Consider the following 27,740-nt stretch of genomic DNA (forward strand, 5'->3'; position numbering starts at 1 on the left):
CCATTATTTTCCCCATTCTTTCTTCCCCCAAAATTTGACTCTTTATCCAGTTTTCCAGTCTGTGTCTTAATTGAGGCATTTAGCCCGTTTACATTTAAGTTTAATATTGTTATGTTGATTTGATCCTGTCATTATGATGTTAGCTGGTTATTTTGCACATTAGTTGATGCAATTTCTTCATCGGGTCCATGGTCTTTACCATTTGGTATATTTTGGCAGTGGCTGGTACCAGTTGTTCCTTTCCATACTTAGTCCTTCCTTCAGGAGCTCCTGTAAGGCAGGCCTGGTGTTGACAAAATCTCTCAGCCTTTGCTGGTCTGCAAAGGATTTTATTTCTCCTTTGCAAGTGAAGCTTAGCTTTGCTGGATATGAAATTCTGAGTTGTAAATTCTTTTCTCTAAAAATGTTGGATATTGGCCTCTACTCTCTTCTTGATTGTAGGGTTTCTGCAGAGAGATCCACTGTTAGTCTGATGGGCTTCCCTTTATGGGTAACTGAGCTTTCTCTCTGGCTGCCCTTAACATTTTTCCTTCATTTCAACCTTTGTGAATCTGACAATTATGTATCTTGGGGTTGCTTTTCTCGAGGAGTATCTTTGTGGTGTTCTTTATATTTCCTGAATGTGAATGTTGACCTGCCTTGCTAGGTCGGGGAAGTTCTCCTGGATAATATCCTGAAGAGTGTTTTCCAGCTTGGTTCCATTCTGCCTGTCACTTTCAGTTATACCTGTCAAACATAGGTTTGCTCTTTTCACACAGTCCTGTCTCACGTGCAGAAATACACATACGCTCAAAATAAAGGGATGGAGGACCATTTAGCAAGCAAATGGAAAGAAAAAAGAAAAAGGAGGGCTTTCAATCCTAGTCTCTGATAAAACAGACTTTAATCAACAAAGATCAAAGAAGACAAAGAAGGGCATTACATAATGGTAAAGGGTTCAATGCAACAAGAATAGCTAACTGTCTTAAGTATATCTGCACCCAACACAGGAGCACCTAAATTCATAAAGCAAGTTCTTACACCTACAAAGAGGCCTAGACTCCCACACAATAATAGTGGGAGACTTTAACATCCCACTGTCAATATTAGACAGATCAATGAGACAGAAAACAAGGATATCAGGACTTGAACTCAACTCTGGATGAAGTGGACACAGTAGACCTCTACAGAACTTTGCACCCTAAATCAACAGAATATATGTTCTTCTCAGCACCACATCACACTTATTCTAAAATGGACCATATAATTGGAAGTAAAAAACTCCTCAGAAAATACAAAAGAATGTAAATCATAACAAACAGTCTGTCAGACCCGAATGTGATCAAATTAGACTCAGGATTAAGAAACTTACTCAAAACTGCACAACTACATGGAAACTAAACAACCTGTTCCTGAATGACTACTGGGTAAATAATGAAATGAAGTCAGAAATAAAGATGTTCTTTGAAATCAGTGAGAACAAACACACAACATATTAGAATCTCTGAGACCCAGCCAAAGCAGTGTTTAGGTGGAAATTTATAGCAATAAATGCCCACAGGAGAAAGTGGGGGAAGATCTAAAATTGACACACTAACATCACAGTTGAAAGAACTGGAGAAACAAGAGCAAACAAATTGCAAAGCTAGTAGTAAACAAGAAACAACTAAGATTGTAGCAGAGCAGAAGGAAAGAGATACAGAAAAACCCTTCAAAAAATCAGTGAATACAGGAGCTGGTTTTCTGAAAAGATTGATAAAATAGGTGGACCACTAGCGAGACTACTAGAGAAGAAAAGTCAGAAGAATAAAAAAGACACAATAAAAAATGATACATGGCCTGTCACCACTGATCCCACAGAAACACAGCTACCATCAGAGAATACTATAAACACCTCTATGGAAATAAACAATGAAATCTAGAAGAAATGGATAAATTCCTGGACACATACATCTTCCCAGGACTACACCAGGAAGAATTCAAATCTCTGAATAGACCAATAACAAGTTCTGAAATTGATGCTGTAATTAACAGCCTACCAACTAAAAAAAGCAACAGGACCAGAAGGATTCACAGCTAAATTCTACCAGAGGTACAAAGAATAGCTGGTACCATTCCTTTTGAAACTATTCCAAACAATAGAAAAAGAGGGAACCTCCGTAACTCATTTTATGAGGCCGGCATCATCGTGATACCACAACCTGGCAGAGACACAATAGAAAAATAAAATTTCAGGCAAATATCCCTGATGAACATTGGTGTGAAATTTTTCAATAAAATACTGTCAAACAGAATCCAGCAGCACATCAAAAAGTTTATACACCACGATTGAGCCGACTTCCATCAATGGGATGGAAGTCTGAATCAATGTATGAAAATCAATAAATGCTGTCCATCATATAAACAGAACCAGTGACAAAAAACACATGATTATCTCGATGCAGAAAAGGCCTTCAAAAAAATTCAACATTCCTTCATGCTAAAAATCCTCAATAAACTAGGTATTAATGGAACATATCTCTAATAAGAGCTATTTATGACAAAGCCACAGTCAATATCATACTGAGTAGACAAAAGCTGGAAGCATTCCCTTTGAAAACTGGCACAAGACAAGGATGCCCTGTCACCACTCCTATTCAACATAGTATTGGAAGTTCTGGCCAGGGCAATCAGGCAAGACAAAGAAATACAATATATTCAGATAGGAAGAGAGGGAGTCAAATTGTCTCTGTTTGCAGATGACATGAGTGTATATTTAGTAAGCTCCATTGTCTCAGCCCCAAAACTTCCTTAAGTTGATAAGCAACTTTAGCAAAGTCTCAGGATTCAAAATCAAGGTAGAAAAATCACAAGCATTCCTATACCCCAATAATACACAAACAGAGAGCCATATCATGAGTGAACTTCCATTCACAATTGCTACAAAGATAATAAAATGCCTAGGAATACAACTTACAAGGGATGTGAAGGACCTCTTCAAGGAGAGCTACAAACCACTGTTCAAGGAAATAAGAGAGGACACAAACAAACGGAAAAACATTCCATGCTCGTGGATTGGAAGAATCAATATTGTGAAAATGGCAGTACTGCCCAAAGTAATTTATAGAATCAATGCTATCCCCATCAAGCTACCATGACTTTCTTCACAGAATTAGAAAAAAATACCTTAAATTTCATACGGAACCTAAAAAGAGCTTGTATAGCCAAGACCATCCTAAGCGAAAAGAACAAAGTTGGAGGCATCACGCTACCTGACTTCAAGCCATGCTACAAGGCCCCAGTAACCAAAGCATGGTACTGGTACCAAAACAGTGTGTGTGTGTGTGTGTGTGTGTGTGTGTGTGTGTGTATAAAAATATATAAATTTTTAGTATATAAATATATATATTATATTAATATATAAATACATATACATATATAAAAATATATAACTATATAAATTTATATATCATAAATTCTGACATGTAGGTTTCCCTCCTCTTAGGAATTCCATCAAAATTACATGAGTAGCACTATTCTAAATTTTTACCTACTATCATTAAAAAAAAAGACTTTACTCAAAGCCCTGACACTCATTGGAGCAAGTTGATATGGTAGACAATTCTAGCCCTATGCAACTGGAGTGATCTTGATGCTAAGACAATATGACCCAAAGCCTTGTCTTTTCCTTTTGGCTATATGAATATTTTCTAACTTTTGTGAACAAAATATGTCTCATTTTCCTCATGATGGTGTTTCAAAGTGAATCGATGGGTGTTTTTCAGTTATTAGTGGATAGGAGCTCTCTTAGCTCAACCGTTCAAAAGCTTGTGTTTGATGTTGGAATTTTGTAAATTATCTCAATGTATGCATATATGCATACACACATAATCCCCTACCTAAAAGATCAACATATGCTTAGAATTTCTTCCTTTTTTTTTCTCTTTTTCTTTTTCTTTTTTTTTTTTTTTTTTGAGGCAGGGTCTTGTTCTATTGCTCAGGTTGGAGTGTAGGAGTACAGTCATAGCTCACTGCAGCTTTTGAGCTCCTGGGCTCAGGCGATCTTCCCATCTCACGCTTCAGCCTCCCCTGAGACCACAGGCACGTTCCGCCACACCTAGTTGATTTAAAATCTCTTTTTTTGTACAGATGCAGTTCCTATGTTATTCAGGCTGGTCTTGAACTTCCGGCCTCTAGTAGTCCTCCTGCTTCAACCTCCTCAGAGTACAGGTGTGAACCATCATGCCTGGCCCCTTACTATTTCTAATTTTTTTTTTAGCATAAGTCCGTGAAAGAAGTATATTTCTCATAGTTTGTTTTACTGCGCAAATGATGATGTTGAAGGATCTGCACGATGGTTATGATGGCTGCTGTCACTGCACTACAGTACTTTTAAAAACAATAATGAAAATATTCATTTCTCACTAGAATAGTCATACAGGCATTTATTTGTTGCTTTAGAATTTGGAAACTTCTTTTTATATTCACGGTTGTATTTCATTCTGCCAGCAGGTTAGGCAGATTCATCCTGTCCCACTTTCCAGTGGTAGAAACAGGTGTCCTGAGGCAGTGAAGTAGTTGTTGGAAAATCACTGTGGTTTGCCTTCCAGGGGTTTTCTTGTCCTCTGAGTACAAAAGTATCATAATACATGGCACCTTCCCACAAGAAGTTTAGAGTGTGAAAAGTCAATGTATTAATGTACATATGGGATCCACTTCCACTTAAAGCAAAACACATTGAGTCAGGTATCAGAGCTCAGTGGGTGTACATGATGGCATTTAATTATCCTAAATTACTTCATATAATCAATATACACTAAGTTTTGTTATGATGCTACCCATCATTTTTGGAGTCACAATCTTTCAACCTTCATCTAACTAAAAGATGGATATCTGCATTTTATATTAGGTGGTCTGGAAGCCATAGTAGTGTTAGAGACCACATATGGAATGTTTTAGTCTATTTGGATTCCTGTCAGGAAATACAATAGACTGTGTGGCTTATAAATACCAGACATCTATTGCTGAGTTCTGGAGGCTGGGAGTCCAAGATGAAGGTGTGGCAGATTCAGTGTCTGGTGAGGACACATATCTTGGTTTGTAGATAGTGCCTTTTCCTTGTATCCTCATGTGGTGGAAGGGATAAAGGAGCTCTCTGAGTTCCCTTTAATGAGGGCACCAGTCCCATTCATGAGGCTCCAACCTCATGACCTCATCACCTCCCAAGGGCCTCACCTCCAGATACCATCATCTTGGGGGTCATGATTTTAACATAGGAATTTGGAGCGACACAACCATTCAGATCATAGCAGAGAGAGAGAGAGAGAGAGAGATGAGACTTGCCCAACTCCATAAAGCCATGTGAATATTTTCAGTTCCAGTCCTATTTCCATTTTTTAATGTTGAGTTATGAACTTTATTGATACCTCCTGGTATTTTTCAAAATGTTCTAGAGCTCTCATGATCAATATTAAACCTTTCCCATTCAAAGGACATGATTATTTTGTGTGAGTAATGTGTTGCTATTTGACAAATGAGTACAACTATAAATAAATCTTGACCATCTTGAGGTATGAAATAAATACACCTGTCAAGATATCCTATAATGCTTTTGTAGTCAAAACAATGATGGGGCTGGCATGGTGACTCATTCTTGTAATCCCAGCACTTTGGGAGGCCGAGGGAGGTGGATGACTTGAGGTCAGGAGTTTGAGACTAGCCTGTCCTACATGGTTAAACCTGTCTCTACTAAAAATACAAAAATTTGCCAGGCATGGTGGTGCATACCTGTAATCCCAGATACTCTGGAAGATGAGGCAGGAGAATTGCTTGAGCCCAGGATGGAGAGGTTGCAGTGAGCCAAGATGGTGTCACTGCACTCTAGCTGGGCACCAGAGCGAGACTCCATCTCAAAAACAAAACAAACGAACAAAAAATGATGGATAGAATAGGATATTATTTAAATGAAAACTGTAAGGGGAGTTGTATGCTCTCAAATGTCATTATGTGCAGTCTAATATGTCCCTTTCACTCTGCCACTCTACCTGCTAATTTGCTTCCTTAATTCAGACTTACCTATTTGGTTATTAGCTGTAATATAGGTTGACAATTATGCAGCTTTTCTTCTTTACTAAGACCTGTTCCAAGTGCTTTTTATATTAACTCATTGGTGTCAACAACTCTACCCCACAGTAACCATTAGTATTAGTTTCCTATCTGTGCTGTGGTAGCAAGTTACTACAGACCTAGTGGCTTCATACAGTTCTAGCATTCAGAAGTCCAAAATGAGACTTAGGAGGCTAAAATCAAGGTATAATCAGGACTACATTATTTTTGGAAGCGCTATGAGAGGATACATTTCCCTACCTTTTCCAGATTCTAGAAACTTCCTACTTTCCTTGGCTCATAGGCTCCTTTCTCTGCCTTCAATGCCAGTAGCCTGAGTCCCTGTTCTGTCATCTTTTTGTTTGTCCCTCTTTTTCCCTTTTCTATGGGCCCAATGGATAACCTGCAATCATCTCCTGATTTCAAGGTCTGCTGACTGGGAACCTTAATTCCACCTGCCTCTTTCATTCAAATCCCTTTTCCATGTAAGACCACACAAAGTCACAAGTTCTGCATATTAACACATGGGCATCTCAGGGGGACCATTATCATGCAGACCACACAGTTGTTATCTTCATTTTACAGCCAAGAAAGACAAACAGAGTGAAGTCACTTACTCAGATTGTTGGGCTGCTAAGTGGTAGAGCTAGTTAAAATTAGGAGCATACACAGGGAAGCTAGGCAGTGTTGTGATCAAGGCCCTTGGCCCCCTAAAGATTCAATGAAAAATGATGGAGACAATCAGTGACTATTACTGTCCACTCAACCAGGTTGCACAGCGGGAGAGAGAGACCAGGAGCCTGGCTGGCTGATGAGAATGTCTTACCCTATTGCCAGCAGTGTTGGTTCCTGGGTTCTCCGAACTGCGGCTTTCAAAAGAGCAGAGCAGCTTTCATGAACCCGCTCATTGTGTCATAACTGTAGAGGCCAAGGCTTTTTACCCCCTTAAGTTCTACTGAAAAATTACTGACTAGGCAGACCAATTTACAGGAGAAATGACATACAAACATGCATAATGCAGATACAAAGGAGCCTTCAGAATGAAGACGCAACCTCCCATGAGATCCTGAAGCTTATATACCAACCTGAGGTTACAGAAAGAGTGGGGGCTTGGATCCCAGTAATACAGATGATTGGAGGGGGAGAAGAGGAATTCTGTTGAGGAGATTACTAGAACAGAGATTAACTTGTAAATAACTTTTTGAAAATTAAATAATCCTTGAGGATAACCTTGGAAAACTGACTGCTCAGGTGTGGTGTCATCTTGGTTTTTTTCTGCAGTCAATAAAGATATAACAATAAGGGGTTGAAAAACAATCATTCTCCTTGTGGGAGTCTGTGTCTTAGGCAAATAGAGAAACTTCAGCTTCTTTGGGAGAGGCAGTGGGAGAGGGGGAGGTCAGAGAGACCTTGGACTTCTTCAGCTCGGCCTGTCAAAATGCCGTATTTTGGGGTATTGGTTTCTGAGCCTCAGCAGGACTCATGTAGTGTTGCGGGATTTGGGGCTGGGCCATGGTGGGACAGATTTTCCCCTGAGATCCTTGTACACCCAAATCAGCGGGTGCCTGTTCACCTCCAACATGAAAAAACTGACACAAAGAAATGAGTATGAAATTGGGGGTAAAAATAATGAAACTAATATGTATATTAAACAACATTTCTCCGTATTAAACTAATGTGAAGAATTTAGAGTCAAGAATTTTTCTGGAAAGAGTAGACTCCAACTTCCTCAGAGTATGAATTTGTAGGATGCTCTTCCCCATTCAGTACTGCACCCAACATTTCTGACAGTTGTCAGAAGAAAGAGACCTGGGATAATTAATCAAACTCAAAACATTTAGAGCATTGTTTGCTCAAGATTCATCAGGAGGTCTTCTAACCACGCCACAAACACTTTAACTCATCAGGGCTTCACAGATGAATTTGCTGATTCCATAAACTTGTAAATTGTATTTCCAGAGCCAATGTGAACTCTCTCAGTTATGGCTTTTGTCTTGAAGACTGTGACTTTTATTTAAAATATTGTTTCAATGATGCATTTTCTGAACTCAATGAAATTACGAAGGGACAGATTTTAAAGTCCATAACCATTTTGTTTTATTAAAGCTGCCAAATATTTTTAAAATGGTGTTAAGAGGCAAAAGAAAATGTAAACCTTAGTTACCACTGAGAGGTCCCATTGTTTAGTCATTTCAGCACCACTGTGTAGACTTCCATAATATGAGAAAGAGACTTAATATTCTAGTCATGAGGAGCACAGGGTTTAGGGAAAAAAACATACACAGATATATCTATATATTTATACACACACACATATACTGCACACACACTCACATACACAATCAGTAACTTCTTATGATGGTTCAACTAATGATTTTCAACCTTATGATGGTGTGAAGGCAATACACATTGTAGATGTCCATAAAATATTTAAAGAGCTTTATTCTGAGCCAAATACCAGTGACCTAGGCCTGTGACACAGCCCCAAGAGATCCAGAGAACATGTACCTAAGGGGGATGAGCATGATTTTATACATTTTGAAGGGGAGAGAAATTACAGGCAGACATTCATCAATTCAAGGTATACATTTGTTTCTTCCAGGAAGGTGGCACAACTTGAAGCAGGGGGTTCCAGGTTATAGATGGATTCAAAGGTTTTCAAATAGGCAATTGGTTGAAGGAGTTAAGTTATCTAAAGACCTGGAATCAATAGAAAGGAGTGTCTGGGTTAAGAAAAGGTGTTGTGGAGACCAAGGTCTTATGCATATAAAATCTCATAGTTGGCCATCGTTAGAAGCAATAGATGGCAAAAGTTTCCCATTCAGACCCTTGAAAGATGCTAGATGCTCATCTAATTGCATCAAGATGAGCAAAAGACCAGTCAAGGGAAGTAAACCTGAAAAACTTGTTCACGCCACTTTATCTCTCCTTGGATTAGATAGTGTTTGCCTCATGGTTAGAAGACTTCCTGATGAATCTTGAGCAAACAATGCCCTAAATGTCTTGAGCTTGATTAATTATCCCAGGTCTCTTTCTTCTGACAATTTGGGTAAAGAGTAGAATGCAGGTCTTCCTTATAACAGACAGCTTTGAGGGGCCATTTCAAAATATATGAAAGAGGTATATTTTGGGGTACAATGCTTTGATTTCTTTTAGGGCCTGGTATCTATCATGTGATGCTACACCAGAGAGGTTGAAATTTGGTATTTTTTTGTTATCAAGAGTCTATTTGGTTTGTCTTATGATCTCTGTTTTAATGTTAATTCTGGTCAGTTGTGCCTGAGTTCCAAAGAGAGAAGGTTATAGTGAGGCATGTCCAATCCCCATGTCCCCTCATGGCCAGAAGAAGTTTTTCAGGATTAGTTTGGAATGCCCTTGGCAGAGACGGTTTATATTCAGTTAACTGGAGCCTTAGAATTTTAATTTTGGTTTACAGAATTCACTAGAGACTCTACATCCAGTACCCATATAATCATTCTAATTCACACTTTCAGTACAGGATTCAATAAATTACATGAGATGCTCAACACTTTATTATAAAATAGACTTTCTGTTAGATGCTTTTACCCAACTGTAGGCTAAAGTAAAGTGTCCTGCACATATTCGAAATAGACTAGGCTATTTTGCATGGTATATTTTGTCTATGTGATAAATGTTTGTCTTATGATATTTTGAACATATCATGGGTTTTTCAGATGTAATCGCCATTGCAGTTCCAGGAACATCTGTATATATTTATAGGTGTGTGTGTGTATATGTGTGTGTATGTCTGTGTGTGTGTGTGTGTGTGTATGTGTGTGTATTCTTCAACTCCTTGGACAGATCTCAACCTTTCAGAGGCTTTGTTTTCTTCTTTGTAAAATAGGAACAGTGGTATTTCTCTTACGGAATGTCATTGTGGAGTAATTTAGAAAAACATTGCATTCAACCGGAAACCCTCATAGCATTTATTGCCTGGAAAATGATGTTGATTTCTAAGGGAGATAAGTACTTTGTTATTTATCACATTTCATAAAAGGAAGGAACCTACTTTTCTTGAATTCTAAAACACATGTGTGCATTGGGAATGGGAATGAGAATACACTTACCAAAATGATCCCTCCAAAGACAATGGCAATGTGTTTGCCAAGGGGATTAATTAGATGTATTTTGCAATACTGTTTTTAGAATGGAAAACAAGAAATTGAGAGGAGGTAGTTGGAAGTGTCCACTTCTCTGCAGATCAGCCAACTGGCCCTCAGTACTTTAGGTAAGGAATTTTAATTTGTCCTTTGGTTTACAGGGCAATGCAGACTTATTGCTGTTTACATTCATCAAACACACATACCTGAGTAGCAGATCTCTACTCTCCCTTTAAATAAAGTAATTCTATGGAACATTTTTGAAAGCCTCGACAAATGTAATACAGAGGTGATATGAAAGAAAATTACATCTATTGTCCTGTTATCCCTTGTCTTTCTCTGGATATAAATGTTTTCCACATTTTTGCAACATTTCTCTGCCTAAACTTTCCTTCTGGGGAAAACATAATGGTATATGATTTTCTGTGTGTTTACTTCTAAAATTGCAAAGTTAATCCCACACCATTGTGAAGATAAACTTTTGAGTTTCTGTTTGAAAATTTGGGGGTATGGAAATTGTCAAATACTGCTGATATATTTGTTTAAGAGACCCAAGGGCATGAAGACTTCTGGAATTTTGAATATAGTGTCTGGTATTTTCACAAAATCATGTAATACATTGTCCTACATTGAGAGGTAACTGTTTATTAATCATAGTTTCTCTTCTATACTTTATTATTATACTTTAAGTTCTGGGTTACATGAGCAGAACGTGCACTTTGTAATAGGTATACACATGCCCTGGTGGTTTGCTGCACCCATCAGCCCATTACCTACATTAAGTATTTCTTCTAATGTTATCCCTCCCCTAGACCCTACCCACTGACAGGCCCCAGTATGTGATGTTCCCCTCCCTGTCTGCATGTGTTGTCATTGTTTAACTCCCACTTATGAGTAAGAACATGTGTTGTTTGGTTTTCTGTTCTTGTGATAGTTTGCTGAGAATGATGGTTTCCATCTTCATCCATGTCACCGCAAAGGACATGAACTTATCCTTTTTTATAGCTGCATAGTATTCCATGGTGTATATGTGCCACAATTTGTTAATCCAGTCTATCACTGATGGACATTTGGGTTGGTTCCAAGTCTTTGCTATTGTGAATAGTGCCTCAATAAACATACGTGTGCATGGGTCTTTATTGTAGAATGATTTATAATCCTTTGGATATATGCCCAGTAATGGGATTACTGGGTCAAATGATATTTGCAGTTCTAGATACTTGAGGAATCGCCACACTGTCTTCTGCAATGGTTGAACTAATTTATACTTCCACCAACAGTGTAAAAGTGTTCTTATTTTTCCATAACTTCTCTGGTATCTGTTGTTTCCTGACTTTTTAATGACTGTCATTCTAACTGGCGTGAGATGGTATCTCATTTTGGTTTTGATTTGCATTTCTCTAATGACCAGTGATGATGACTGTTTTTTCATATGTCTGTTGGCTGCATAAATATCATCCTTTGATAACTGTCTGTTCATTTACTTTGCCCATTTTTTGTTGGGGTTGTTTCTTTTATTCTTGTCAATTTGTTTCTTTTATTCTTGTCAATTTAAGTGCTTTGTAGATTCTGGATATTAGCCCTTTGTCAGATGGATAGATTTCAAAAATTCTCTCTCATTCTCTAGGTTAGCTATTCACTCTGATGTTAGTTTCTTTTGCTATGCAGATGCTCTTTAGTTTATTTACATCTCATTTGTCAATTTGACTTTTGTTGCCGTTGCTTGTGGGGTTTTGGACATGAAGTCTTTGCCCATGCCTATGTCGTGAATGGTATTGGCCAGGTTTTCCTTCAGGATTTTTATGGTCCTAGGTCTTACATTTAAATCTTTGATCCATTTTGATTTGATTTTTGTAAAAGATGTAAGAAAGGGGTCTAGTTTCCGTTTTCTTCGTAGCTAGCCAGTTTTCCCAACAGCATTTATTAAATAGGGAACCTTTTCCCCACCGCTTGTGTGTGTCAGCTTTGTCAAAGATCAGATGGTTGTAGCTGAGGCCTCCGTTCTGTTCCATTGGTCTATATATCTGTTTTGGTACCCATACCATGCTGATTTGTTTGCTGTAGCCCTGTAGTATAGTTTGAAGTCACTTATCATGATGCCTCTAGCTTTGTTCTTCTTGCTCAGGATTTTCTGTCGAATCCGGGCCCTTTTTTGGTTCCATATGAAGTTTAGACTAACTTTTTCCAGTTCTGTGAAAAAGACAGTGGTAACTTGTTGGGGATAGCATTTAATTTAGAAATTACGTTGGGCATTTTGACCATTTTCACCATATTGATTCTTCCTATCCTTTAGCATGGAATGCTTTTCCATTTGTTTCTGTCCTCATTTATTTCCTTGAACAGTGGTTTATAGTTATTTTTGAAGAAGTCCTTCACATACCTTGGAAGTTGTATTCCTAGGTATTTTATTCTCTTTTTGGCAATTATGAATGGGAGTTCACTCATGATTTGGCTCTCTGTTTTTCTGTTATTGGTGTATAAGAATGCTTGTGATTTTTGCACAGGATTTTGTATCCTGAGACTTTGCTGAAGTTGCTTATCAGCGTAGGGAGGTTTTGAGCTGAGACGATGGGGTTTTCTAAATATACAATCATGTCACATGCAAACAGAGACAATCTGACTCCCTCTTTTCGTAGTTGAATACCCTTTATTTCCTTCTTCTGCCTAATTGCCCTGGCCAGAACTTCCAACACTATGTCGAATAGGAGTGGTGAGAGAGGGCATCCCTGTCTTGTCCCAGTTTTCAAAGGGAATGCTTCCAGGTTTTGCCCATTCAGTATGATATTGGCTGTGGGTTTGTCATAGATAGCTCTTATTATTTTGAGATATGTCCTATCAATACCCAATTTATTGAGAGTTTTTAGCATGAAGCATTGTGGAATTTTGTCAAAGGCCTTTTCTTCATCTATTCAGATAATCATATGGTTTTTGTCGTTGGTTCTGTTTATATGCTGGATTACATTTATTGATTTGTGTATGTTGAATCAGCCTTGCATCCCAGGGATGAAGCCCACTTGATCATGGCAGATACGCTTTTTGATGTGCTGCTGAATTCAGTTTGCCAGTATTTTACTGAGGATTTTTGCATCGATGTTCATCAGGGAAGTTGGTCTAAAATTTTCTTTTTTTGTTGTGTCTCTGCCGGGCTTTGGTATCAGGATGATGCTGGCCTCATTAAATGACTTAGGTAGGATTCCCTCTTTTTCTATTGATTGGAATAGTTTCAGAAGGAATGGTACCAGCTCCTCCTTGTACCTGTGGTAGAATTTGGCTGTGAATCCATCTGGTCCTGGACATTTTCTGGTTGGTAAGCTATTAATAATTGCCTCAATTTCAGAGCCTGTTATTGGTCTATTCATAGATTCAACTTCTTCCTGGTTTAGTCCTGGGAGGGTGTATGTGTTGAGGAATTTATCCATTTCTTCTAGATTTTCTAGTTTATTTGCATAGAAGTGTTTATAGTATTCTCTACTATACAAACTACTATAGTAGTTTATATTTCTGTGGGATCGGTGATGCTATCCCCTTTATCATTTTTTATTGCATCTAGTTGATTCTTGTCTCTTTTATTCTTTGTTAGTCTTGCTAGCGGTCTGTCAATTTTGTTGATCTTTTCAAAAAACCAGCTCCTGGATTCATTGATTCTTGAAAGGTTTTTTATGTCTCTATTTCCTTCAGTTCTGCTCTGATCTTAGTTATTTCTTGCCTTCTGCTAGCTTTTGAATGTGTTTGCTCTTGCTTCTCTAGTTATTTTAATTGTGATGTTAGGGTGTCAATTTTAGATCTTTCCTGCTTTCTCTTGTGGGTATTTAGTGCTATAAATTTCCTTCTACACACTGCTTTGAATGTGTCCCAGAGATTCTGGTATGTTGTGTCTTTGTTCTCATTGGTTTCAAATAACATCTTTATTTCTGCCGTCATTTCGTTATGTACCCAGTAGCCATTCAGAAGCAGGTTGTTCAATTTCTATGTAGTTGAGTGGTTTTGAGTGAGTTTCTTAATCTCGAGTTCTATTTTGATTGCACTGTGGTCTGAGAGACAGTTTGTTATAATTTATGTTCTTTTACATTTGCTGAGGAGTGCTTTACTTCTAACTATGTGGTCAATTTTGGAATAGGTGTGGCGTGGTGCTGAAAAGAATGTACATTCTGTTGATTTGGGGTGGAGAGTTCTGTAGATATCTATTAGGTCAACTCGGTGTAGAGCTGAGTTCAGTTCCTGGATATCATTGTTAAGTTTCTGTCTCATTGATCTGTCTAATGTTGACAGTGGGGTTTTAAACTCTCCCATTAAGATTGTGTGGGAGTCTACATCTCTTTGTAGGTCTCTAAGGAATCGCTTTATGAATCTGGGTGCTCCTGTATTGGGTGTATATATACTTAGGATAGTTAGCTCTTCTTTTTGAATTGAACCCTTTACCATTATGTAATGGCCTTCTTTGTCTCTTTTGATCTTTGTTGGTTTAAAGTCTGTTTTATCAGAGACTAGGATTGCAACCCCTGGCTTTTTTTGTTTTCCATTTGCTTGGTAGATCTTCCTCCATCCCTTTATTTTGAGCCTATGGGTGTCTGTGCATGTGAGGTGGGTTTCCTGAATACAGCACACTGATGGGTGTTGACTCTTTATCTAATTTGCCAGTCTGTGTCTTTTCATTGGAGCATTTAGCCCATTTACGTTTAAGGTTACTATTGTTACATGTGAATTTGATCCTGTCATTATATTAGCTGGTTAATTTGCTCATTGGTTGATGCAGTTTCTTTGTAGCCTTGATGGTCTTTACAATTTGGCATATTTTTGCAGTGGCTGGGACCAGTTGTTCCTTTCCATGTATAGTGCTTCCTTCAGGAGCTCTTGTAGGGCAGGCCTGGTGGTGACAAAATCTCTCAGCATTTGCTTGTCTGTACAGGATTTTATTTCTCCTTCACTTATGAAGCTTAGTTTGGCTGGATATGAAATTCTGGTTTGAAAATTCTTTTCTTTAAGAATGTTGAATATTGGCCCCCACTCTCTTCTGGCTTGTAGAGTTTCTGCCGAGAGATCCACTGTTAGTCTGATGGGCTTCCCTTTGTGGGTAACTCGACCTTTCTCTCTGGCTGCCCTTAACATTTTTTTCTTCATTTCAGCTTTGGTGAATCTGACAATTATGTGTCTTGGAGTTGCTCTTGTCGAGGAGTATCTTAGTGGCATTCTCTGTATTTCCTGCATCTGAATGTTGGCCTGCCTTGCTAGATTGGGGAAGTTCTCCTGGATAATATCCTGCAGAGTGTTTTCCAACTTGGTTCCATTCTCCCCGTCACTTTCAGGTACACCAATCAGAAGTAGAATTGGTCTTTTCACATAGTCCCATATTTCTTGGAGGCTTTGTCCATTACTTTTAATTCTTTTTTCTCTAAACTTCTCTTCTCACTTCATTTCATTCATTTGATCTTCCATCACTGATACCCTTTCTTCCAGTTGATAGAATCAGCTACTGAGACTTGTGCATTTGTCACGTAGTTCTCGTGCGGTGGTTTTCAGCTCCATCAGGTTCTTTAAGGACTTTTCTGCATTGATTATTCTTGTATCCATTCGTCTAATTTTTTTTCAAGTTTTTTAACTTCTTTGCCATGGGTTCATACTTCCTCCTTTAGCTTAGAGTAGTCTGATTGTCTGAAGCCTTCTTCTCTCAACTCATCAAAGTCATTCTCCATCCAGCTTTGTTCCATTGCTGGTGAGGTGCTGTGTTCCTTTGGAGGAGGAGAGGTGCTCTGATTTTTCGAGTTTCCAGTTTTTCTGCTCTTTTTTTTTCCCCATCTTTGTGGTTTTTATCTACTTTTGATGTTTGATGATGGTGACGTACAGATGGGGTTTTGGTGTGGATGTCCTTTCTGTTTGTTAATTTTACTTCTAACTGTCAGAACCCTCAGCTGCAGGTCTGTTGGAATTTGCTGGAGGTCCACTCCAGACCCTGTTTGCCTGGGTATCAGCAGCGGAGGCTGCAGAACAGTGGATATTGGTGAACAGCAAATGTTGCTTTCTGATCGTTCCCCTGGAAGTTTTGTCTCAGAGGAGTACCCAGCCGTGTGAGGTGTCAGTCTGCCCCTACAGGGGGTTGCCTCCCAGTTAGGCTACTTGGGGGTCAGGGACCCACTTGAGGAGGCAGTCTGTCCATTCTCAGATCTCCAGCTGGGTGCTGGGAAAACCACTACTGTCTTCCAAGCTGTCAGACAGGGACATTTAAGTCTCTAGAGTTGTCTGCTGCCTTTTGTTTGGTTATGCTCTGCCCCCAGGGGTGGAGTCTACAGAGGCAGGCAGGCCTTCTTGAGCTGTGGTGGGCTCCACCCAGTTCCAGCTTCCTGGCCACTTTGTTTACCTACTCAAGCCTGAGCAATGGCGGGCGCCCATCCCCCAGCCTTGCTGCCCCCTGTAGTTTGATCTCAGAGTGCTGTGCTATCAATGAGTGAGGACTTTGTGGGCATAAGACCCTCTGGGCCAGGTGCAAGGTATAATCTCCTGGTGTGCTGTTTGCTAAGACCATTGGAAATGCACAGTATTAGGGTGGGAGTGACCTGATTTTCCAGGTGACATCTGTCACCTCTTTCTTTAACTAGGAAAGGGAATTCCCTGACCCCTTGCACTTCCCAGGTGAGGTTATGCCTCACCCTGCTTCGGCTCATGCTCGGTGTGCTTCACCCACTGTCCGACACTCCCCAGTGAAATGAACTCAGTACCTCAGTTGGAAATGCAGAAATCACCCGTCTTCTGCATCACTCATGCTGGGAACTATGGACTGGAACTGTTCCTATTTGGCCATCTTGGCTCCACCCCCCATGAAATTTATTTTGGAGAAAGTTAACTGAGAACAGAAGGACCTAGGGATATCAGAGAGTGGAGGTGGGGCAAGGGCCTAGGCTCCGTGTCTGTCCTGGGAAAGTTAGGACAGAAGAACCCAGAGACATCAGAGAGTGCAGTGAGGGTGAGGGCCTAGGCTCCTTGTTTGTAAGGGAATTGTCTACACTGTGCATACTCATGATCATGAGTTTTCTTGTCCTTCCTTCCAAATTGAAAGTCACTGGACTCCTTCAAGTCCATTCTGGAGGATGCCTTTCTTGGTAAACTCAACTGGCAGAGAAAAGTATTCAGTAACTGGCATTTGGAGGCCATTTGGGCCTATTACTTATGTACTGTACAATATGTTTACCTGCTGAGGAGGGAACCCTGGCTATCCACACAGACCTGATTCTTAAGTGAGAAAAGGCAGTCTTATATCCCAGATATTCTTGAGAAGGCTTCAATAAGAAACTCATTTTAAAAATTGAAAAAAGAATCATCTGGAGGTAGCACACACACCAACCAAGGAAACAGGGACAAAATTAATCTGTAACCTTTTGGAAATACAATGAAGTAGTGACTCATTAAAAAAATGGGAATTCTATTAAAATGTAATATATTAGACAAATTAAAGAATCCTATTGGAGAGTGAATAAGAGGTGATCTCCAATGTATAAAATTTCAATTAGAGAGAGTGATAGCAAAGGGAAAGGAACAAATATGGAGACTCTGGGAATCTGACATTTAAAGAGTATTATCAGGAAGGGCTACATAGAATACAAATAAGCAAAAGTGACTTACATTCAAATAATGTTTAAAATAATCCCAGCATTATTGTGAACAAGTGCTGCAATAAATGTACCTGTGCATGTGTCCTCACAGTAGAATGATTTATAATCCTTTGTATATATACCCAGTAATGGGATTGCTGGATCAAATGGTATGTCTAGTTCTAGGTCCTTGAGCAATCACCACACTGTGTTCCACAATGTTTAAACTAATTTACACTCCTACCAGCGGTGTAAAAGCATTCCCATTTCTCCACATCCTCTTTAGCATCTGTTGTTTCCTGACTTTTTAATGATTGCCATTCTAACGGGCATGAGATGGTATCTCATTGTGGTTTTGATTTGCTTTTATCTAATATACCACGAAATATATGCAGCCATAAAAAAGGATGAGTTCGTGTCCTTTGCAGGGACATAGATGAAGCTGAAAACCATCATTCTCAGCAAACTAACACAAGAACAGAAAACCAAACAGCACATGTTCTTACTTGTGAGTAGGAGTGGAACAGTGAGAACACATGGACACAGGGAGGGGAACATCCCACACCAGGGCCTGTCAGGGGGTGGGGAGTAGGGGGAGAGATCGCATTAGGAGAAATACCTAATGTAGATGATGGGTTGATGGGTGCAGCAAACCAGCATACCATATGTATACATATGTAACAATCCTGCACGTTCTGCCCATGTACCCCAGATCTTAAAATATGATGATAATAATAATAATAATAATAATAATAATAATTGTCATCATCATCATCATCATCATCATCCCAGCATTGAGGGATCTACACTTCCAGGCTTAGGAAACAACATCAGCGTTCATCACAGTGAATGAATTGAAACTCCAAACTCCAAAAGCACATTGTGAGATTTCAGAAGAGCAGATATGTAGGAAAGACCATAAGAGCTTGAAGTTTGTATTAGTCCGTTCTTGTACTGATGCAAATACCCAAGATTGGATAATTTATAAAGAAAAGAGGTTTAATTGGCTCATGGTTCTTTAGGCTGTACAGGAAGCATGGTAGCTTCTGTGGTGGCCTCAGGAATGTTTCAATCATGGCAGAAGGTGAAAGCGAAGCAGGTTCATCTTATGTGGCTAGAGCAAGAAGAGGAGAGAGACAGGACATGCTACAAAATTTTATACAACCAGCTCTCCTGAGAACTCACTCACTATACAGTACCAAGGGGGATATACAGTATCATTCAAGAGAACTCCACCATCCCTCATGCCATCACCTCCCTCCAGGCACCATCTCCAACACTGGGGATTAGAATTCAATATGAGATTTGGGTGAGGATACAGATGCAAACCGTCTCAAGAATTTGTAATTTCATAGAATGCTTCATGTTTTCACCGAATGTTAAAATATAGAAACTTTCATTATTCTAAGAAAAAATAATTTACTACATAGAACGCTATCTTGGAGCAGCTGTTTGTGGGCAGGCAGAGTCAAAGCATTTACGCTGATGTATCATTTCAAAAAATTTACCTTTCATGCTCTCCTTTTTGGAAAGATGTGTGTTCATGTGTTCCTTCAAACAGCGGAATAAATGATGAATATAATGATGGAGAATCTAAGAAACAGTGGCCTTCACAGAAGAGAGCTGAAAGAATTCAGACATCAGATCATTGCCTGGAGCAGGCTGGGACATCTGAAATCCTAGAGTTAAACTTCAAGGAGAATGAACATAAAAGAAAAGGAAGTGAGCCATTTGACCAGGTAGAAATAGTACTTGAGATGGGCTTTAGTTCAGAAAAAATTGAACAATACACACACAGACAAGCAAGAAATGAAAATGTGAAGCAGTTGTCTCCAGATGAAACAGGAGGTGATTCAGTGAAGATTTAATTGGGGTAGAATGCTTAGTTCAGGAGTGATTAGTTCAGGAGTAATTGCATGCACAGTTACAGTAAAGTTGAAGAGAGAAGGCTGGGTACAGTGGATCACACCTGTAATCCCAGCACTTTGGGCAGCCAAGACAGGCAGATCTCTTTAGCCCAAGAGGTGGAGACCAGCCCGGGCAATATGGCAAAAACCCATCTCTACAGAAAAAAAAAATACAAAAATTAGCCAGTGTGGTGGCATGTGCCTGTAGTCCCAGTTATGGCAGAGTCTGAGGTGGGAGGATGTTTTGAACCTGGGAAGTCGGGGTTGCAGTAAGTTGTGATTGTACCATTGCACTGCAGCCTGGACAACAGAGCAAGACCCTGTCTCTAAAAACAAACAAACAAACAAACACGGGGCAAATAGACTGGGTGTTGCCCATAGGTAATTAATAGGTAATAGCTAAAAATCATATATCAAGAAAAAATAGCATAAACTATTTCTTAGAAATATCAAGAAGATATTTGAAGAAGAGAAGCTAAGAAATCTGAAAGCACTTGCCTTCTAACAAGTGTGGGATGTCGTATGCTGGGCAAGAAAGTGCTGTTGTGCAAATAACACTTGTAGTAGTTTGACTTTTAAAAATTCATGCATGCGGGACCATCCTGGCTAACATGGTGAAACCACATCTCTACTAAAAATACAAAAAATTAGCTGGGCATCTTGGTGGGAGTCTGTAGTCCCAGCTACTCAGGAGGCTGAGGCAGGAGAATGGCGTGAACCTGGGAGGCGGAGCTTGCAGTAAGCAGAGATCGCGCCACTGCACTCCAGCCTGGGCGACAGATGGAGACTCCATCTCAAAAAAAAAAAAAAAAAAAAAAAAAAAAATTCATGCATGCCTTTCTTTGTTTCCAAAGAAACAAGTAGTTTTATACTACTTACATATTATGGTAGAATGATTTATAATCCTCTGGCTATATACCCAGTAATGGGATTACTTGGTCAAATGGTATTTCTTTACTATTCTTTGTTTCCAAAGAAAGGCATGGTTTGGAAAAGGTTTCCAACGGTTGGAGAAACAAATTTTTTTCCAAAAGAAAGAGATAAGGCCAAGATTGAATGGTATGTGAATGTGAATATGATAGTTAAAAGCATTATTTCTCAAATGTACCTGCCCATTGGAATCAACTGGAGAATGTAATAGGTATTAATGCCTGTGCTATGGTCCTCCAGAGATTCTGACTTGCTTGGTCTGCAATGCAGACAGGGCAGTGAGATATTTTTCAGTTCTCCTTAGGGATTCTAAGATACAGCAGAGTTTAGGAAGCATGGATCTAGGTTTGCTCAGATTCTTACTTTAATTTAAAAATCTGTAGCTGGGCACAATGGGTCATACTTGCAATCACAGAACGTTGTGCTGTGCAGAGGTGAGAGGATTGTTTGTATCCAAGAGCTCCAGATGAGCTTGGGCAACATAGTGAAACCCCGTCTGTATGGAAAAAAAAAAAAAGAAAAAAATTAGCCAAGTGTAATAGTTCATGCCTGTGTTCTCCGCTATTCAGGAGGCTAAGGTGGGAGGATCACTTGAGCCTTGGAAGTCATGGCTGCAGTAAGCTGAGATCACACCACCACACTCTAGCCTGTGTGACCCTGTCTCAAAAAAAAAAAAAAAAAAAATGTTGTCCAGTGTTCTCTTCGGCAAGATAAAGTGGTTTCAGTAATAAACTACTAATAATATGATGATTTAGATTGAGCAAACTTCACTCAGTCATTTCTTTTTTATTATCTGATATGTTCTTTATAAAAAGTTTTAATTGCTTAAAAATGACCTAATGCTTCTCCAAAGCTTCCTTTTTTTCTGTCTCTCTCTTAACTGAAGTCACAGAATGTTCTCCTGTGTGGAGGGCTAAGGAACATTAAAAAATTTTTAGCTTTAAGGACACTCTAAGGGTAAGGTTATAAACCTAAAACCCATAAAAGAAAATTGGAAGAGGCAGTATGAAGACTGTCCTCTCTCAGAGGGTCCCTTCTTGTGGAAATAGGCTGCTATTCCAGGTCAGTGGGAGGTGATCCTATGGGAAGCCTGTTGTGTATGGCCCATGGCACAATTCCAGCTTAATTGTTCCAATTCCTGCTGTTTCTCTGACTGCACATGAGGTTAAATTAAATATAATTTTCTCAGTTTGCATTTCCCAGGCAGTCATCCTAAGTGGCTTCTTGAAGGCGGTCTGTGCATTCTGCTATGTAATTCTGTGATGTCCTTTAACTCGAGGGCCAGTGACATGATTATCAGCTCTAGATGTTCATTCTGTGGTCAGAGATGCTTGTGCAGTGGCCATTTTCTTTCATTATGATCTGGCATTTCCCAAGCTTCGGAAGTGAAGAGAATTGACTTTCCTACTAATGAGCATTGGCACTTAGGAAGTGAATACTTTATCTTTTGCAGCTAGTGTGTTCTACATTTCTTCAGTGTACCTTCTGCCTGGTAAATGTCAGATTATTTGTTGACCATCTCTAAGGGTATAGTTCCTTGTGTTATTAAATGAGAAGCTAGTGGCTTACAAAGCATTGGCTTTGGTGATAACTCAAATCCATACAGTGCTTATATTTACAGCTGGGAGATGACGTGATCTTATCCTTGGGTCTATTGCTCAAATTTCTGATTTCAGCAGGACGTACTCACTGGCTGCATTCTGTCTTGGGGATGCCTTTGATCTGTCTTGCCTTGGGGGACCCTTCCCCTGACCTGGAATAGCAGCCTATTTCCACAAGAATGGACCCTCTGAGAGAGGACAGTCTTCATACCAGCTCTTCTGATTTTCCTTTATCTTTTATGGGTTTTGGGCTTATAAATTTACTCTTAGAATGTCCTTAAATCTGATAATTTTTTAATGTTCTTTAGCATATTACTAAAAGCTATTCATCTACTTGAGAGACTGAGGAAGGAGTGTTGCTTGAGCCTGAAAGGTTGAGGCTGCAGTGAGCTGTGATCCTGCCACTGCACTCCAGCCTGGGTGGCAGAGAAAGATCCTGTCTCAAAAAAATAAAAAGGACAGGTATACAGTAGCTCATGCCTGTAATCCCAGCACTTTGGCAGGCTGAGGCAGGAGGATTGCTTTAGGCCAGAGTTCTAGACCAGCCTGCAACATAGGGATATCCAACTCTTCAAAAAATAAAAAATTAGTTAGACATGATGGCACATGCCTATAGTCCCAGCTTCTTGAGGGGCCTTGACCAGCAGGAGGATTTCTAGGGCCTAGGAGTTCCAGGATGCAGTGAGCAATATGTATGTGGTTAATACATATTGAAACCAGTTATTGGAGAATTAGTATGTGTTCTCCCACAAATTCAGTATGTTTTCGTAATGGTCCAACTAATTCAAATGGTTTAAACATAATATACACAAATTATTTTATGTTTTTTGTTTAAAAACCTTTTTGACTGAATCAGTCTATGATGCTTTATTTGAAGTTGTGGACAGAACTTAGTCTTAAGATAGCACTCGTCTTAGTGATAGATTTCCATGGAGGGAATTTTTGCCAGATGTTAATTTAGCCTGAAGATGTTATAGATGTGGACAGTCACACCCTCTAAGTCTGGGGTGGGCTAATTGAAAAGAACATGCAGGAACCAGGCTTGTTAAGGGATAAATATAGGGGAAATGGAACAATTATGGCAGAGGGCTGAATTGGGTTTAATTGGGTTAGGAAGAGTGAAAGAATAGATATTAATAAGAGGTCTGGAAATAACCAAGAAACCCACTTATTGTAGAAAATGTGTGACATCTGATTACCATAGTGAAAGAAAGATCCCCCTTTAAAAATCCTATACAGAAAGAAGTGGTAGGTAGAAAGAAACCTTCCCATGGATATATTTAAGAAAAACAGTGGGGAGGTCTGAGATTTCAAAGGGCCATGTTTCAGGTTATAATTCAAAAGAGAGGCAAATGATAGTCCCTCTGTTTTTGGGTTTCAGGAATGGGGAAGATTTTGCCAGTTGTGAAATAATTTTGGAGCTCCTATAACCTTGAGCCTTTCATCCTACTTTTCCTGGACTTGGTACATAAGGGGATTGATAAGATGGGGCCAGAGAAGAAGCAGGTTTTGAAATGCCTCTTTTGATTCTGTTCATTTCTGGAATTCTTCACCATGGGCCTTAAAGAGTACATATTTGTTCCTGACACACCACATGCAGTGCTCTGTTAATGAAAATTTCTTTCCTCAGATAGGTTCGCTTCCTCCATTAATTTGTGGGATTTCAGATGAAAACTTACTTGGACTGTGGTTTTCTATGTGTTTGTGAATGGAAGGACATGTTTGTCTTTGACCTTCCTTTAGTTTCACATCTTAGTCTTGATATTTAAGTAGCTTTGGTTCAGACAGAGACGGACCATGCATGCAGTGGCTGGGACTGCTCTCTAGGTTAGAGGCTTTCTGGTCTTGGGGAAGATTCCCCCCAACCTATGCAAGTGGCATAGATGCTTAATATTCTAGATGAAAGAAGCACTAGAGTTTTTTATTCATTGCTTGTGAGCACAGATGTGGCCTCTGGGGAAACTCAGCTGAGGTGGTCTCATGTTCCACCAAAGGTCACAAGGGAGAGATGGCCAGGAAGACAGGAAGACATGTCTCACCTGGGAGGGTATGGCAACAGCTACGCAAGACCTCTTGTTGGAGATATGTGACATTCATTCATTCATTTGTTTATTTATTTTTTTGAAACAGAGTTTCACTCTGTTAGCCAGGCTAAAGTGCAGTGGCACGATCATGGTTCACTGCAACTTCCCTGTCTCGAGCTCAAGCCATTCTCCCACCTCAGCCTCCTTAGTAGCTAGGACAGCAGGCAGGCACCACTGTGTCCAGGTAATTTTTAAGTTCTTTTTAGAAACAAGGTATTGCCATATTGCCCAGGCTGGTCTGGAACTCCTGGGCTCAACTCCTGCATTGGCCTCTGAAAGTGCTGGTATTACAAGAATGAGCCTTGGTGCCTGGCTCATTTATTCTTAAGTACTTATGCTCAGGGCAGGTCTTCCAAGGGGAGAGAAGAACAGCCAGATAAGACTCGTATGAGATAGCTGAGGAGGCGGCATTTCATCCTTCCATGTATATCCTCCTTACCCACAAGCAGAATGCTGTCCTACAACCATTGCTGTCCCCATTAGGTCATGATAGGTAGACATGCCGGTGATGACCACAGACTGGCAGTTAGCCAAGGATTCTCAGTGTTGCATGTTGCATGTGTGAGTGTGTGTGACAGTTGCATCTGGCAGTTTGGTGGAAAATTGGTACATTTTGTAAAAATGATATGTTTAAGTCTTATAATAAGGTAAATACTTATAAAAGGAAGTCAGTTTTATTGAAATAGTTACCACATATATTAATATTAATATTTAAGGCCAGGTGCATTGACTCATGCTTGTAAATCCCAGCATTTGGGGATGCTGAGGTGAGAAGATCTCTTGAAGCTAGGAGTTCAAGTTGCCAGCCTGGACAACAAAGGGAGATTCTATTTCAACAAAGAATAAAATAAAAAAAAAATTAAAAGATATATTTAAACTGGGCTGTAGTAATACATGTGTATCTTTATTGTACATTAAGTAGCTAGATCTACTTATGAGGTTCATACTAGTCACAATTTCTTAGTACAATTGAGTTTAAACAATATTTTGGGGTATTTGTCCTACCAATATTGATAACGGAAGAAAATACTAAATTTCAGTGCATGCTAATGAAACTAAACATGTAATTCCTTTTTCCCATTGAAGTTAGTAGAACCCATAGAAATTATCTAAAGACACCTAGGTGGCAAAGGATAAATGGTTGAGGGTATGATACCCCATTCTCCATGATGTGATTGCATACCTGTATCAAAACATCTCATGTACCTCATAAATATATATACATGCTATGTACCCACAAAAATAAATAAGTAAAGAAACTTGGATGGGATTGGGGTTTTTGGACTTAGGGTGGAGAACGTCTGCATTGAGGATTGTGTAGAGGAAAGAGTTTTGATTTATTATACCCCTGTTTCTTAAAAAAAAAAAAAAAAAAAAAAAACCTGCATGTGATGATAGGAATTTTGCCAGAGGTGGGGAATGTGAGACTCACTAGTTGAAAACATTCTATACTGAGGTAATTTTTTTATGTCAAAAAGAAAGTGAAGAGTGTAGCAGATTAAAATCTTCATGTTATTTGCATTTTATAAGCTTGGAAGTCTCAATATCAATTATTATTGACTGCTATTTACTGCAATTTTTGGCACAAAACATATTTCATTTTAATGAACGTTGCCTTGTTTGAATGTTCATAAGACTTTGGAGGGAGTTTTGGAAAGAGATAGTTGCCTTTGATCCCTGTGGTATATTATTTGGCCTACCCTGATTCTGTCTTTTAACTTTGCACCTCTCCTTCCCGAACCCTGTTTAAAAGAAGCTTCTTTTTATTCCTCTTTTCTTCCTTCCTATTCTAATATGAGATACAGAGGTTTTTATGGGAAACATCTTGTCTATATGCCAGATTGTGGAAGCCTTGGTTGTTACCCAGGGATGGAAAGTCTGACCTCAGTTAAGTTCTGACCCCAGGGCAAGAAGCCCCTCTGGAGTAACTGACTCACTGTTGTCACAAATTAATATTCCTGTCTGGGGATGGCAGTGGAAACATTTTGGGCAATGGGTGGAAATGATAAGTTTCAAGCTGGAAGATGAAGTTTGCCTTTTCTCGGAGCTTGTACAGTGTCATACTCAGGAAATAAACTGTGTGGGAAAGGTGGTGTTTAGTAACCTAGAGCTGTATACCTTGTAAGACCCTCATCTTGTCATTCTGCACTGTAAGAAGCACATGAGGGAAGAGTGTAGGCTGTCAGAGAGAGCATCACACTGAAATAGGAACTTCTTACATAGAGCTGTCTGCCTAAAATGAAGTAACTTTAGCAAATAGGATCTGTGATATAGAAATTCGAAACTCTAGCCAGGGTTGTGAAAGACGGAGCTGGGGTCACAGGTGGTGGATTGGAAAACGTCCTGAAGAACCTCACCTTTTTGGATATTGTACAGTTAATTAGGGGAGCTATGAGAAGCAGTTATGAAGCTCCTTATGAATGAAACGTAGAGGCCGGGTGCATTGGCTCATGCCTGTAATCCCAGTGCTTTCTGAGGCTGAGGCGGGCAGATCATGAGGTCAGGAGATTGAGACCATCCTGGCCAACATGGTGAAACCTCGGCTCTACTAAAAACACAAATATTGGCTGGGAGTGGTGGTGCATGCCTGTAATCACAGCTACACAGGAGGCTGAGGCAGGAGAATCGCTTGAACCAGGGAGTCAGTAGTTGCAGTGAGCCGAGATTACGCCTCTGCACTCCAGCCTGGCAACAGAGGAAAACTCTGTCTTAAAAAAAGAAACAAACAAAGAAAGAAAAACAAAGAAAGAGACATAGAAACATACCCATCAGTGTTACTCAAGAGGGTTCTGGTTCCTGTTTTGCACTTGGCAGTACACATTTGTTCTTGTCCACATTAACCTCCATCTGTCCACATGATCAACCATCTGCAGACCCACCACCAGCCAAGGGTCATGCCAGGTCAGAAGTACTAACTCCGGGTCAAACTGTGTTATTTTGAAGTGGAGCTTTTCATTGTTGTTATTCTTACTCAAACTAGCAGTTTTCCTTTGTAGAAGAACTCAGTTACCACTCTGCGTTAAATATTTCTTTTATGTGATCAAGATTTTCTCTGTCCATCAGATACAGCAATGAGAAACCCTTTTACAGGAAATGGGGTTAAAAGTGACAGGATATCCAGAATTCTTTATTTTGTTTGCTAAATTGCAGGCAAATATATTCGCAGAACTAGTTTTGATAACCTTTTTAAAAATAGGCTTATTTGACATTGGCTGAAACTAAGACTCTAGCACTTTACTGCTACATCAATGAATGACCTCTCCTTCCTGAACCCTGTTCTCTCTCTATTCAGCATGAAATCCCTGGAGGCAAAAACCATAGGGACTACATCATAAAGCCTATGAGAATTTTATGGTGGAAACCTGAGTGAAGCAAGTGGTAGAAGTACCTGATGTAGTACCATGTCCACAGGAGATGATCTAAGAACGCCCTCACACTTAACCTTGCAAGTTTT

The 27,740-nt window shown here is 39.5% G+C and overlaps 1 protein-coding gene across 14 annotated transcripts in view; it reads left to right on the forward strand.

Moving 5' to 3' along the window:
- LOC129025937 (neuroligin-4, X-linked) overlaps positions 1 to 27,740 on the forward strand; it is a 292,127-nt gene that overhangs the window by 33,541 nt on the left and 230,846 nt on the right. For 4 of the 14 annotated variants that reach the window (XM_063661008.1, XM_063661011.1, XM_063661002.1 and 1 more), the window contains exon 2: positions 10,231 to 10,312. The exons of the other annotated variants lie outside the window; for them this stretch is intronic. The gene's annotated coding sequence lies outside the window, so the exon portion shown is untranslated. The remainder of the gene's footprint in view (positions 1 to 10,230; positions 10,313 to 27,740) is intronic. 14 annotated transcript variants of the gene reach the window in all.

The sequence above is a fragment of the Pongo pygmaeus genome, chromosome Y, assembly GCF_028885625.2.
Source record: "Pongo pygmaeus isolate AG05252 chromosome Y, NHGRI_mPonPyg2-v2.0_pri, whole genome shotgun sequence".
In the NCBI taxonomy this organism is placed as follows: domain Eukaryota; kingdom Metazoa; phylum Chordata; class Mammalia; order Primates; family Hominidae; genus Pongo; species Pongo pygmaeus.